Raw genomic sequence first — 13,831 nt, forward strand, 5'->3', positions numbered from 1 at the left:
GTGAGTGTGAATGTGAGTGTGTCTCTGTCTGTGTCAATGTGAATATCTGTGTGTGTGTGAGTGTGAATGTGAGTGTGTCTCTGTCTGTGTCGATGTGAGTATCTGTGTGTGAGTGTGAATGTGAGTGTGTCTCTGTCTGTGTCAATGTGAGTATCTGTGTGTGTGTGAGTGTGAATGTGAGTGTGTCTCTGTCTGTGTCAATGTGAGTATCTGTGTGTGTGTGAGTGTGAATGCGAGTGTGTCTCTGTCTGTGTCGGTGTGAGTATCTGTGTGTGTGTGAGTGTGAATGTGAGTGTGTCTCTGTGTCGGTGTGAGTATCTGTGTGTGTGAGTGTGAATGTGAGTGTGTCTCTGTCTGTGTCGATGTGTGTATCTGTGTGTGTGAGTGTGAATGTGAGTGTGTCTCTGTCTGTGTCAATGTGATATCTGTGTGTGTGTGAGTGTGAATGTGAGTGTGTCTCTGTCTGTGTCAATGTGAGTATCTGTGTGTGTGAGCGTGAATGTGAGTGTGTCTCTGTGTCGGTGTGAGTATCTGTGTGTGTGAGTGTGAATGTGAGTGTGTCTCTGTCTGTGTCGATGTGAGTATCTGTGTGTGTGTGAGTGTGAATGTGAGTGTGTCTCTGTCTGTGTCAATGTGAGTATCTGTGTGTGTGAGTGTGAATGTGAGTGTGTCTCTGTCTGTGTCGATGTGAGTATCTGTGTGTGTGAGTGTGAATGTGAGTGTGTCTCTGTGTGTGTCGATGTGAGTATCTGTGTGTGTGTGAGTGTGAATGTGAGTGTGTCTCTGTCTGTGTCGATGTGAGTAGCTGTGTGTGTGTGAGTGTGAATGTGAGTGTGTCTCTGTGTCAATGTGAGTATCTGTGTGTGTGAGTGTGAATGTGAGTGTTTCTCTGTCTGTGTCAATGTGAGTATCTGTGTGTGTGAGTGTGAATGTAAGTGTGTCTCTGTCTGTCTGTGTCAATGTGAGTATCTGTGTGTGTGTGAGTGTGAATGTGAGTGTGTCTCTGTCTGTGTCGGTGTGAGTATCTGTGTGTGTGTGAGTGTGAATGTGAGTGTGTCTCTGTGTCGGTGTGAGTATCTTTGTGTGTGAGTGTGAATGTGAGTGTGTCTCTGTCTGTGTCGATGTGAGTATCTGTGTGTGTGTGAGTGTGAATGTGAGTGTGTCACTGTCTGTGTTGATGTGAGTATCTGTATGTGTGAGTGTGAATGTGAGTGTGTCTCTGTGTCGGTGTGAGTATCTGTGTGTGTGAGTGTGATGTGAGTGTGTCTCTGTGTGTGTCGATGTAAGTATCTGTGTGTGTGTGAGTGTGATGTGAGTGTGTCTCTGTCTGTGTCGATGTCAGTATCTGTGTGTGTGTGAGTGTGAATGTGAGTGTGTCTCTGTCTGTGTCGGTGTGAGTATCTGTGTGTGTGAGTGTGAATGTGAGTGTGTCTCTGTGTGTGTCGATGTGAGTATCTGTGTGTGTGTGAGTGTGAATGTGAGTGTGTCTCTGTCTGTGTCGATGTGAGTATCTGTGTGTGTGTGAGTGTGAATGTGAGTGTGTCTCTGTGTCAATGTGAGTATCTGTGTGTGTGAGTGTGAATGTGAGTGTGTTTCTGTCTGTGTCAATGTGAGTATCTGTGTGTGTGAGTGTGAATGTGAGTGTGTCTCTGTCTGTGTCAATGTGAGTATCTGTGTGTGTGAGTGTGAATGTGAGTGTGTCTCTGTCTGTGTCGGTGTGAGTATCTGTGTGTGTGAGTGTGAATGTGAGTGCGTCTCTGTCTGTGTCAATGTGAGTATCTGTGTGTGTGTGAGTGTGAACGTGAGTGTGGCTCTGTGTCAATGTGAGTATCTGTGTGTGTGTGAGTGTGAATGTGACTGTGTCTCTGTCTGTGTCAATGTGAGTATCTGTGTGTGTGAGTGTGAATGTGAGTGTGTCTCTGTCTGTGTCGATGTGAGTATCTGTGTGTGTGAGTGTGAATGTGAGTGTGTCTCTGTCTGTGTCAATGTGAGTATCTGTGTGTGAGAGTGTGAATGTGAGTGTGTCTCTGTCTGTGTTGATGTGAGTATCTGTATGTGTGAGTGTGAATGTGAGTGTGTCTCTGTGTTGGTGTGAGTATCTGTGTGTGTGAGTGTGATGTGAGTGTGTCTCTGTGTGTGTCGATGTGAGTATCTGTGTGTGTGTGAGTGTGATGTGAGTGTGTCTCTGTCTGTGTCGATGTGAGTATCTGTGTGTGTGTGAGTGTGAATGTGAGTGTGTCTCTGTCTGTGTCGGTGTGAGTATCTGTCTGTGTGAGTGTGAATGTGAGTGTGTCTCTGTCTGTGTCGATGTGAGTATCTGTGTGTGTGAGTGTGAATGTGAGTGTGTCTCTGTCTGTCTGTGTCAATGTGAGTGTCTGTGTGTGTGAGTGTGAATGTGAGTGTGTCTCTGTCTGTGTCAATGTGAGTATCTGTGTGTGTGAGTGTGAATGTGAGTGTGTCTCTGTCTGTGTCAATGTGAGTATCTGTGTGTGAGAGTGTGAATGTGAGTGTGTCTCTGTCTGTCTGTGTCAATGTGAGTATCTGTGTGTGTGAGTGTGAATGTGAGTGTGTCTCTGTCTGTGTCGATGTGAGTATCTGTGTGTGTGAGTGTGAATGTGAGTGTGTCTCTGTCTGTGTCGATGTGAGCATCTGTGTGTGTGAGTGTGAATGTGAGTGTGTCTCTGTCTGTCTGTGTCAATGTGAGTGTCTGTGTGTGTGAGTGTGAATGTGAGTGTGTCTCTGTCTGTGTCAATGTGAGTATCTGTGTGTGTGAGTGTGAATGTGAGTGTGTCTCTGTCTGTGTCAATGTGAGTATCTGTGTGTGTGAGTGTGAATGTGAGTGTGTCTCTGTCTGTCTGTGTCAATGTGAGTATCTGTGTGTGTGAGTGTGAATGTGAGTGTGTCTCTGTTTATGTCAATGTGAGTATCTGTGTGTGTGAGTGTGAATGTGAGTGTGTCTCTGTCTGTGTCGATGTGAGTATCTGTGTGTGTGAGTGTGAATGTGAGTGTGTCTCTGTCTGTGTCGGTGTGAGTATCTGTGTGTGTGATTGTGAATGTGAGTGTCTCTGTCTGTGTCAATGTGAGTATCTGTGTGTGTGTGAGTGTGTTTCTGTCTGTGTCGGTGTGAGTATCTGTGTGTATGAGTGTGAATGTGAGTGTGTCTCTGTCTGTGTCAATGTGAGTATCTGTGTGTGTGAGTGTGAATGTGAGTGTGTCTCTGTCTGTGTCAATGTGAGTATCTGTGTGTGTGAGTGTGAATGTGAGTGTGTCACTGTCTGTGTTGATGTGAGTATCTGTATGTGTGAGTGTGAATGTGAGTGTGTCTCTGTGTCGGTGTGAGTATCTGTGTGTGTGAGTGTGATGTGAGTGTGTCTCTGTGTGTGTCGATGTGAGTATCTGTGTGTGTGTGAGTGTGATGTGAGTGTGTCTCTGTCTGTGTCGATGTGAGTATCTGTGTGTGTGTGAGTGTGAATGTGAGTGTGTCTCTGTCTGTGTCGGTGTGAGTATCTGTGTGTGTGAGTGTGAATGTGAGTATGTCTCTGTGTGTGTCGATGTGAGTATCTGTGTGTGTGTGAGTGTGAATGTGAGTGTGTCTCTGTCTGTGTCGATGTGAGTATCTGTGTGTGTGTGAGTGTGAATGTGAGTGTGTCTCTGTGTCAATGTGAGTATCTGTGTGTGTGAGTGTGAATGTGAGTGTGTCTCTGTCTGTGTCAATGTGAGTATCTGTGTGTGTGAGTGTGAATGTAAGTGTGTCTCTGTCTGTCTGTGTCAATGTGAGTATCTGTGTGTGTGTGAGTGTGAATGTGAGTGTGTCTCTGTCTGTGTCGGTGTGAGTATCTGTGTGTGTGTGAGTGTGAATGTGAGTGTGTCTCTGTGTTGGTGTGAGTATCTGTGTGTGTGAGTGTGAATGTGAGTGTGTCTCTGTCTGTGTCGATGTGAGTATCTGTGTGTGTGAGTGTGAATGTGAGTGTGTCTCTGTGTCGGTGTGAGTATCTGTGTGTGTGAGTGTGATGTGAGTGTGTCTCTGTGTGTGTCGATGTGAGTATCTGTGTGCGTGTGAGTGTGATGTGAGTGTGTCTCTGTCTGTGTTGATGTGAGTATCTGTATGTGTGAGTGTGAATGTGAGTGTGTCTCTGTCTGTGTCGGTGTGAGTATCTGTGTGTGTGAGTGTGAATGTGAGTGTGTCTCTGTCTGTGTCGATGTGAGTATCTGTGTGTGTGTGAGTGTGAATGTGAGTGTGTCTCTGTCTGTGTCGGTGTGAGTATCTGTGTGTGTGAGTGTGAATGTGAGTGTGTCTCTGTGTGTGTCGATGTGAGTATCTGTGTGTGTGTGAGTGTGAATGTGAGTGTGTCTCTGTCTGTGTCGATGTGAGTATCTGTGTGTGTGTGAGTGTGAATGTGAGTGTGTCTCTGTGTCAATGTGAGTATCTGTGTGTGTGAGTGTGAATGTGAGTGTGTCTCTGTCTGTCTGTGTCAATGTGAGTATCTGTGTGTGTGAGTGTGAATGTGAGTGTGTCTCTGTCTGTGTCAATGTGAGTATCTGTGTGTGTGAGTGTGAATGTGAGTGTGTCTCTGTCTGTGTCGATGTGAGTATCTGTGTGTGTGAGTGTGAACGTGAGTGTCTCTGTCTGTGTCGGTGTGAGTATCTGTGTGTGTGAGTGTGAATGTGAGTGTGTCTCTGTGTGTGTCGATGTGAGTATCTGTGTGTGTGAGTGTGAATGTGAGTGTGTCTCTGTCTGTCTGTGTCAATGTGAGTATCTGTGTGTGTGAGTGTGAATGTGAGTGTGTCTCTGTCTGTGTCAATGTGAGTATCTGTGTGTGTGAGTGTGAATGTGAGTGTGTCTCTGTCTGTGTCGATGTGAGTATCTGTGTGTGTGAGTGTGAATGTGAGTGTGTCTCTGTCTGTGTCAATGTGAGTATCTGTGTGTGTGAGTGTGAATGTAAGTGTGTCTCTGTCTGTCTGTGTCAATGTGAGTATCTGTGTGTGTGTGAGTGTGAATGTGAGTGTGTCTCTGTCTGTGTCGGTGTGAGTATCTGTGTGTGTGTGAGTGTGAATGTGAGTGTGTCTCTGTGTCGGTGTGAGTATCTGTGTGTGTGAGTGTGAATGTGAGTGTGTCTCTGTCTGTGTCGATGTGAGTATCTGTGTGTGTGTGAGTGTGAATGTGAGTGTGTCACTGTCTGTGTTGATGTGAGTATCTGTATGTGTGAGTGTGAATGTGAGTGTGTCTCTGTGTCGGTGTGAGTATCTGTGTGTGTGAGTGTGATGTGAGTGTGTCTCTGTGTGTGTCGATGTGAGTATCTGTGTGTGTGTGAGTGTGATGTGAGTGTGTCTCTGTCTGTGTCGATGTCAGTATCTGTGTGTGTGTGAGTGTGAATGTGAGTGTGTCTCTGTCTGTGTCGGTGTGAGTATCTGTGTGTGTGAGTGTGAATGTGAGTGTGTCTCTGTCTGTGTCGATGTGAGTATCTGTGTGTGTGTGAGTGTGAATGTGAGTGTGTCTCTGTCTGTGTCGATGTGAGTATCTGTGTGTGTGTGAGTGTGAATGTGAGTGTGTCTCTGTGTCAATGTGAGTATCTGTGTGTGTGAGTGTGAATGTGAATGTGTCTCTGTCTGTGTCAATGTGAGTATCTGTGTGTGTGAGTGTGAATGTAAGTGTGTCTCTGTCTGTCTGTGTCAATGTGAGTATCTGTGTGTGTGAGAGTGTGAATGTGAGTGTGTCTCTGTCTGTGTCGGTGTGAGTATCTGTGTGTGTGTGAGTGTGAATGTGAGTGTGTCTCTGTGTCGGTGTGAGTATCTGTGTGTGTGAGTGTGAATGTGAGTGTGTCTCTGTCTGTGTCGATGTGAGTATCTGTGTGTGTGTGAGTGTGAATGTGAGTGTGTCTCTGTGTCGGTGCGAGTATCAGTGTGTGTGAGTGTGAATGTGAGTGTGTCTCTGTCTGTGTCAATGTGAGTATCTGTGTGTGTGTGAGTGTGAATGTGAGTGTGTCTCTGTCTGTCTGTGTCGATGTGAGTATCTGTGTGTGAGTGTGAATGTGAGTGTGTCTCTGTGTCAATGTGAGTATCTGTGTGTGTGAGTGTGAATGTGAGTGTGTCTCTGTGTCGATGTGAGTATCTGTGTGTGTGTGTGTGTGAGTGTGAATGTGAGTGTGTCTCTGTCTGTGTTGATGTGAGTATCTGTGTGTGTGTGAGTGTGAATGTGAGTGTGTCTCTGTCTGTGTCGTTGTGAGTATCTGTGTGTGTGTGAGTGTGAATGTGAGTGTGTCTCTGTCTGTGTTGATGTGAGTATCTGTGTGTGTGTGTGAATGTGAGTGTGTCTCTGTCTGTCTGTGTCAATGTGAGTATCTGTGTGTGTGAGTGTGAATGTGAGTGTGTCTCTGTCTGTGTCGAAATGAGTATCTGTGTGTGAGTGTGAATGTGAGTGTGTCTCTGTCTGTGTCGATGTGAGTATCTGTGTGTGTGAGTGTGAATGTGAGTGTGTCTCTGTCTGTGTCGGTATGAGTATCTGTGTGTGTGAGTGTGAATGTGAGTGTGTCTCTGTCTGTGTCAATGTGATATCTGTGTGTGTGAGTGTGAATGTGAGTGTGTCTCTGTGTGTGTCGATGTGAGTATCTGTGTGTGTGTGTGTGTGAATGTGAGTGTGTCTCTGTCTGTGTCGATGTGAGTATCTGTGTGTGTGTGAGTGTGAATGTGAGTGTATCTCTGTGTCGATGTGAGTATCTGTGTGTGTGTGAGTGTGAATGTGAGTGTGTCTCTGTCTGTGTCGATGTGAGTATCTGTGTGTGTGAGTGTAAATGTGAGTGTGTCTCTGTGTGTATCGATGTGTGTATCTGTGTGTGTGAGTGTGAATGTGAGTGTGTCTCTGTCTGTGTTGATGTGAGTATCTGTGTGTGTGTGAGTGTGAATGTGAGTGTGTCTCTGTCTGTGTCAATGTGAATATCTGTGTGTGTGTGAGTGTGAATGTGAGTGTGTCTCTGTCTGTGTCGATGTGAGTATCTGTGTGTGAGTGTGAATGTGAGTGTGTCTCTGTCTGTGTCAATGTGAGTATCTGTGTGTGTGTGAGTGTGAATGTGAGTGTGTCTCTGTCTGTGTCGATGTGAGTATCTGTGTGTGTGTGAGTGTGAATGCGAGTGTGTCTCTGTCTGTGTCGGTGTGAGTATCTCTGTGTGTGTGAGTGTGAATGTGAGTGTGTCTCTGTGTCGGTGTGAGTATCTGTGTGTGTGAGTGTGAATGTGAGTGTGTCTCTGTCTGTGTCGATGTGTGTATCTGTGTGTGTGAGTGTGAATGTGAGTGTGTCTCTGTCTGTGTCAATGTGATATCTGTGTGTGTGTGAGTGTGAATGTGAGTGTGTCTCTGTCTGTGTCAATGTGATATCTGTGTGTGTGAGCGTGAATGTGAGTGTGTCTCTGTGTCGGTGTGAGTATCTGTGTGTGTGAGTGTGAATGTGAGTGTGTCTCTGTCTGTGTCGATGTGAGTATCTGCGTGTGTGTGAGTGTGAATGTGAGTGTGTCTCTGTCTGTGTCAATGTGAGTATCTGTGTGTGTGAGTGTGAATGTGAGTGTGTCTCTGTCTGTGTCGATGTGAGTATCTGTGTGTGTGAGTGTGAATGTGAGTGTGTCTCTGTGTGTGTCGATGTGAGTATCTGTGTGTGTGTGAGTGTGAATGTGAGTGTGTCTCTGTCTGTGTCGATGTGAGTATCTGTGTGTGTGTGAGTGTGAATGTGAGTGTGTCTCTGTGTCAATGTGAGTATCTGTGTGTGTGAGTGTGAATGTGAGTGTTTCTCTGTCTGTGTCAATGTGAGTATCTGTGTGTGTGAGTGTGAATGTAAGTGTGTCTCTGTCTGTCTGTGTCAATGTGAGTATCTGTGTGTGTGTGAGTGTGAATGTGAGTGTGTCTCTGTCTGTGTCAGTGTGAGTATCTGTGTGTGTGTGAGTGTGAATGTGAGTGTGTCTCTGTGTCGGTGTGAGTATCTGTGTGTGTGAGTGTGAATGTGAGTGTGTCTCTGTCTGTGTCGATGTGAGTATCTGTGTGTGTGTGAGTGTGAATGTGAGTGTGTCACTGTCTGTGTTGATGTGAGTATCTGTATGTGTGAGTGTGAATGTGAGTGTGTCTCTGTGTCGGTGTGAGTATCTGTGTGTGTGAGTGTGATGTGAGTGTGTCTCTGTGTGTGTCGATGTGAGTATCTGTGTGTGTGTGAGTGTGATGTGAGTGTGTCTCTGTCTGTGTCGATGTCAGTATCTGTGTGTGTGTGAGTGTGAATGTGAGTGTGTCTCTGTCTGTGTCGGTGTGAGTATCTGTGTGTGTGAGTGTGAATGTGAGTGTGTCTCTGTGTGTGTCGATGTGAGTATCTGTTTGTGTGTGAGTGTGAATGTGAGTGTGTCTCTGTCTGTGTCGATGTGAGTATCTGTGTTTGTGTGAGTGTGAATGTGAGTGTGTCTCTGTGTCAATGTGAGTATCTGTGTGTGTGAGTGTGAATGTGAGTGTGTCTCTGTCTGTGTCAATGTGAGTATCTGTGTGTGTGAGTGTGAATGTAAGTGTGTCTCTGTCTGTCTGTGTCAATGTGAGTATCTGTGTGTGTGTGAGTGTAAATGTGAGTGTGTCTCTGTCTGTGTCGGTGTGAGTATCTGTGTGTGTGTGAGTGTGAATGTGAGTGTGTCGCTGTGTCGGTGTGAGTATCTGTGTGTGTGAGTGTGAATGTGAGTGTGTCTCTGTCTGTGTCGATGTGAGTATCTGTGTGTGTGTGAGTGTGAATGTGAGTGTGTCTCTGTGTCGGTGCGAGTATCTGTGTGTGTGAGTGTGAATGTGAGTGTGTCTCTGTCTGTGTCAATGTGAGTATCTGTGTGTGTGTGAGTGTGAATTTGAGTGTGTCTCTGTCTGTCTGTGTCGATGTGAGTATCTGTGTGTGAGTGTGAATGTAAGTGTGTCTCTGTGTCAATGTGAGTATCTGTGTGTGTGAGTGTGAATGTGAGTGTGTCTCTGTCTGTGTCGATGTGAGTGTGTGTGTGTGAGTGTGAATGTGAGTGTGTCTCTGTGTCAATGTGAGTATCTGTGTGTGTGAGTGTGAATGTGAGTGTGTCTCTGTGTCGATGTGAGTATCTGTGTGTGTGTGAGTGTGAATGTGAGTGTGTCTCTGTCTGTGTTGATGTGAGTATCTGTGTGTGTGTGAGTGTGAATGTGAGTGTGTCTCTGTCTGTGTCGATGTGAGTATCTGTGTGTGTGTGAGTGTGAATGTGAGTGTGTCTCTGTCTGTGTTGATGTGAGTATCTGTGTGTGTGTGTGAATGTGAGTGTGTCTCTGTCTGTCTGTGTCAATGTGAGTATCTGTGTGTGTGAGTGTGAATGTGAGTGTGTCTCTGTCTGTGTCGATGTGAGTATCTGTGTGTGAGTGTGAATGTGAGTGTGTCTCTGTCTGTGTCAATGTGATATCTGTGTGTGTGAGTGTGAATGTGAGTGTGTCTCTGTGTGTGTCGATGTGAGTATCTGTGTGTGTGTGTGTGAATGTGAGTGTGTCTCTGTCTGTGTCGATGTGAGTATCTGTGTGTGTGTGAGTGTGAATGTGAGTGTATCTCTGTGTCGATGTGAGTATCTGTGTGTGTGTGAGTGTGAATGTGAGTGTGTCTCTGTCTGTGTCGATGTGAGTATCTGTGTGTGTGAGTGTAAATGTGAGTGTGTCTCTGTGTGTATCGGTGTGTGTATCTGTGTGTGTGAGTGTGAATGTGAGTGTGTCTCTGTCTGTGTTGATGTGAGTATCTGTGTGTGTGTGAGTGTGAATGTGAGTGTGTCTCTGTCTGTGTCAATGTGAATATCTGTGTGTGTGTGAGTGTGAATGTGAGTGTGTCTCTGTCTGTGTCGATGTGAGTATCTGTGTGTGAGTGTGAATGTGAGTGTGTCTCTGTCTGTGTCAATGTGAGTATCTGTGTGTGTGTGAGTGTGAATGTGAGTGTGTCTCTGTCTGTGTCGATGTGAGTATCTGTGTGTGTGTGAGTGTGAATGCGAGTGTGTCTCTGTCTGTGTCGGTGTGAGTATCTGTGTGTGTGTGAGTGTGAATGTGAGTGTGTCTCTGTGTCGGTGTGAGTATCTGTGTGTGTGAGTGTGAATGTGAGTGTGTCTCTGTCTGTGTCGATGTGTGTATCTGTGTGTGTGAGTGTGAATGTGAGTGTGTCTCTGTCTGTGTCAATGTGATATCTGTGTGTGTGTGAGTGTGAATGTGAGTGTGTCTCTGTCTGTGTCAATGTGATATCTGTGTGTGTGAGCGTGAATGTGAGTGTGTCTCTGTGTCGGTGTGAGTATCTGTGTGTGTGAGTGTGAATGTGAGTGTGTCTCTGTCTGTGTCGATGTCAGTATCTGTGTGTGTGTGAGTGTGAATGTGAGTGTGTCTCTGTCTGTGTCAATGTGAGTATCTGTGTGTGTGAGTGTGAATGTGAGTGTGTCTCTGTCTGTGTCGATGTGAGTATCTGTGTGTGTGTGAGTGTGAATGTGAGTGTGTCTCTGTCTGTGTCGGTGTGAGTATCTGTGTGTGTGTGAGTGTGAATGTGAGTGTGTCTCTGTCTGTGTCGGTGTGAGTATCTGTGTGTGTGAGTGTGAATGTGAGTGTGTCTCTGTCTGTGTCGATGTGAGTATCTGTGTGTGTGAGTGTGAATGTGAGTGTGTCTCTGTGTGTGTCGGTGTGAGTCTCTGTGTGTGTGAGTGTGAATGTGAGTGTGTCTCTGTCTGTGTCGATGTGAGTATTTGTGTGTGTGAGTGTGAATGTGAGTGTGTCTCTGTCTGTCTGTCTGTGTTGACGTGAGTATCTAGCCTCGATTCTAGCCTCGGGGCAACTGTCTGTGTGCAGTTTGCACATTCTCTCCCCTTGTCTGCGTGGGTTTCCTCCCACAGTCCACAGATTAGATTCGATTAGATTACCTATAGTTAGGAAACAGGCCCTTCGGCCCACAACAAGTCCACACTAACCCTCCAAAGATCGACCCACCCAGACTCATTTCTCTAAACATACCCTTGGCCAATCCACCCTAACCTACACTTCCCTGGGCACTATGGGACAATTTAGCATGGCCAATCCACCCTAACCTGCACATCCCTGGGGCACTACGGGACAATTTAGCATGGCCAATCCACCCTAACCTACACCTCCCTGGGCACTATGGAACAATTTAGCATGGCCAATCCACCCTAACCTGAACACCCCTGCGAACTATGGGATTGAAAGTTGGTTGGCTGACAGGAAACAAAGAGTCGTGATAAACGGCTCTATTTCGGAATGGCAGGCAGTGACCAGTGGGGTACCGCAGGGATCAGCGCTGGGACCGCAGCTTTTTACAACACATGTTAATGATATAGAAGATGGTATTAATAATAACATTAGCAAACTTGCTGATGATACTAAGCTGGGTGGCAGGGTGAAATGTGAGGAGGATGTTAGGAGATTATAGGGTGACTTGGACAAGTTAGGTGAGTGGGCAGATGCATGGCAGATGCAGTTTAATGTGGATAAATGTCTGGTTATTCACTTTGGCGGCAAGAACAGGAAGGCAGATTACTACCTAAATGGAATAAATTTAGGTAAAGGGGCTGTTCAGAGAGATCTGGGTGTTCTTTTACACCAGTCAATGAAGGTAAGCATGCAGGTACAGCAGGTAGTGAAGAAGGCTAATCGCATGCTGGCCTTCATAACAAGAGGGATTGAGTATAGAAGCAAAGAGGTTCTTCTGCAGCTGTGCAGGGCCCTGGTGAGACCACACCTGGAGTACTGTGTACAGTTCTGGTCTCCAAATTTGAGGGAAGACATTCTGGCTATTGAGGGAGTGCAGCGTGGGTTCACGAGGTCAATTCCTGGAATGGCGGGATTACCTTACGCTGAAAGACTGGAATGACTGGGCTTGTATACCCTTGAGTTTAGAAGACTGAGAGGGGATCTGATTAAGACATATAAGATTATTAAAGGATTGGACACTCTGGAGGCAGGAAACATGTTTCCGGTGATGGGTGAGTGCCGAACCAGAGGACACAGCTTACAAATACGGGGTAGACCATTTAGGACAGAGATGACGAGAAACTTCTTCACCCAGAGAGTGGTGGCTGTGTGGAATGCTCTGCCCCAAAGGGCAGTGGAGGCCCAGTCTCTGGATTCATTTAAGAAAGAGTTGGATAGAGCTGTCAAGGATAGTGGAATCAAGGGTTATGGAGATAAGGCAGGAACAGGATACTGATTAAGGATGATCAGCCATGATCATATTGAATGGTGGTGCAGCCTTGAAGGGCAGAATGGCCTACTCCTACACCTATTGTCTATTGTCTATTGTCAATCCACCCTAACCTGCACATCCCTGGGCACTACGGGACAATTTAGCATGGCCAATCCACCCTAACCTGCACATCCCTGGGCACTATGGGACAATTTAGCATGGCCAATCCACCCTAACCTGCACATCCCTGGACACTATGGGACAATTTGGCATGGCCAATCCACCCTAACCTGCACATCCCTGGGCACTAAAGGGACAATTTAGCATGGCCAACCCACCCTAACCTGCACATCCCTGGACACTACGGGACAATTTAACATGGCCAATCCACCCTAACCTGCACATCCCTGGGCACTAGGGGACAATTTAGCATGGCCAATCCACCCTAACCTGCACATCCCTGGGCACTACGGGACAATTTAGCATGGCCAATCCACCCTAACCTGCACATCCCTGGGCACTACGGGACAATTTAGCATGGCCAATCCACCCTAACCTGCACATCCCTGGGCACTACGGGACAATTTAGCATGGCCAATCCACCCTAACCTGCACATCCCTGGGCACTATGGGACAATTTAGCATGGCCAATCCACCCTAACCTGCATATCCCCGGACACTATGGGACAATTTAGCATGGCCAATCCACCCTAACCTGCACATCCCTGGGCACTATGGGACAATTTAGCATGGCCAATCCACCCTAACCTGCACATCCCTGGGCACTATGGGACAATTTAGCATGGCCAATCCACCCTAACCTGCACATCCCTGGGCACTATGGGACAATTTAGCATGGCCAATCCACCCTAACCTGCACATCCTTGGGCACTACGGGACAATGTGGGACGGGGATGGCAGAGAACTGGAACCTGGCGGGAGAGGGGTGGGAGTGTGCAGAGCGTAATATTCAAAGTCAGGGCAGGCCACTCAAAGGATGATGGGGGGGTTAAGGATCATCTCCTCAGGCTCGAGAAAGGGGCTGAATGGCCTCCTGTTCCTGTGTGTAACAGGCTGGAGGAGGGGCTGAATGGCCTTCTGTTCGTGTGTGTAACAGGCTGGAGGAGGGCGGGCTGAATGGCCTCCTGTTCCTGTGTGTAACAGGCTGGAGGAGACGGACTGAACGGCCTCCTGTTCCTGTGTGTAACAGGCTGGAGGAGGGGGCTGAATGGTCTCCTGTTCCTGTGTAACCGGTTGGAGGAGAGGGGCTGAATGGCCTCCTGTTCATGTGTGTAACAGGCTGGAGGAGGAGAGGGGCTGAATGGCCTCCTGTTCCTGTGTGTAACAGGCTGGAGGAGGAGAGGGGCTGAATGGCCTCCTGTTCCTGTGTGTAACAGGCTGGAGGAGGAGGGGGGCTGAATGGTCTCCTGTTCCTGTGTGTAACAGGCTGGAGGAGGGGGCTGAATGGCCTCCTGTTCGTGTGTGTAACAGGCTGGAGGAGGGGGGGGCTGAATGGCCTCCTGTTCGTGTGTGTAACAGGCTGGAGGAGGAGGGGGGCTGAATGGCCTCCTGTACGTGAGTGTAACAGGCTGGAGGAGGGGCTGAATGGCCTCCTGTTCCTGTGTGTAACAGGCTGGAGGAGGGGCTGAATGGCCT

This window comes from Chiloscyllium punctatum, chromosome 28, assembly GCF_047496795.1.
Source record: "Chiloscyllium punctatum isolate Juve2018m chromosome 28, sChiPun1.3, whole genome shotgun sequence".
NCBI lineage: Eukaryota > Metazoa > Chordata > Chondrichthyes > Orectolobiformes > Hemiscylliidae > Chiloscyllium > Chiloscyllium punctatum.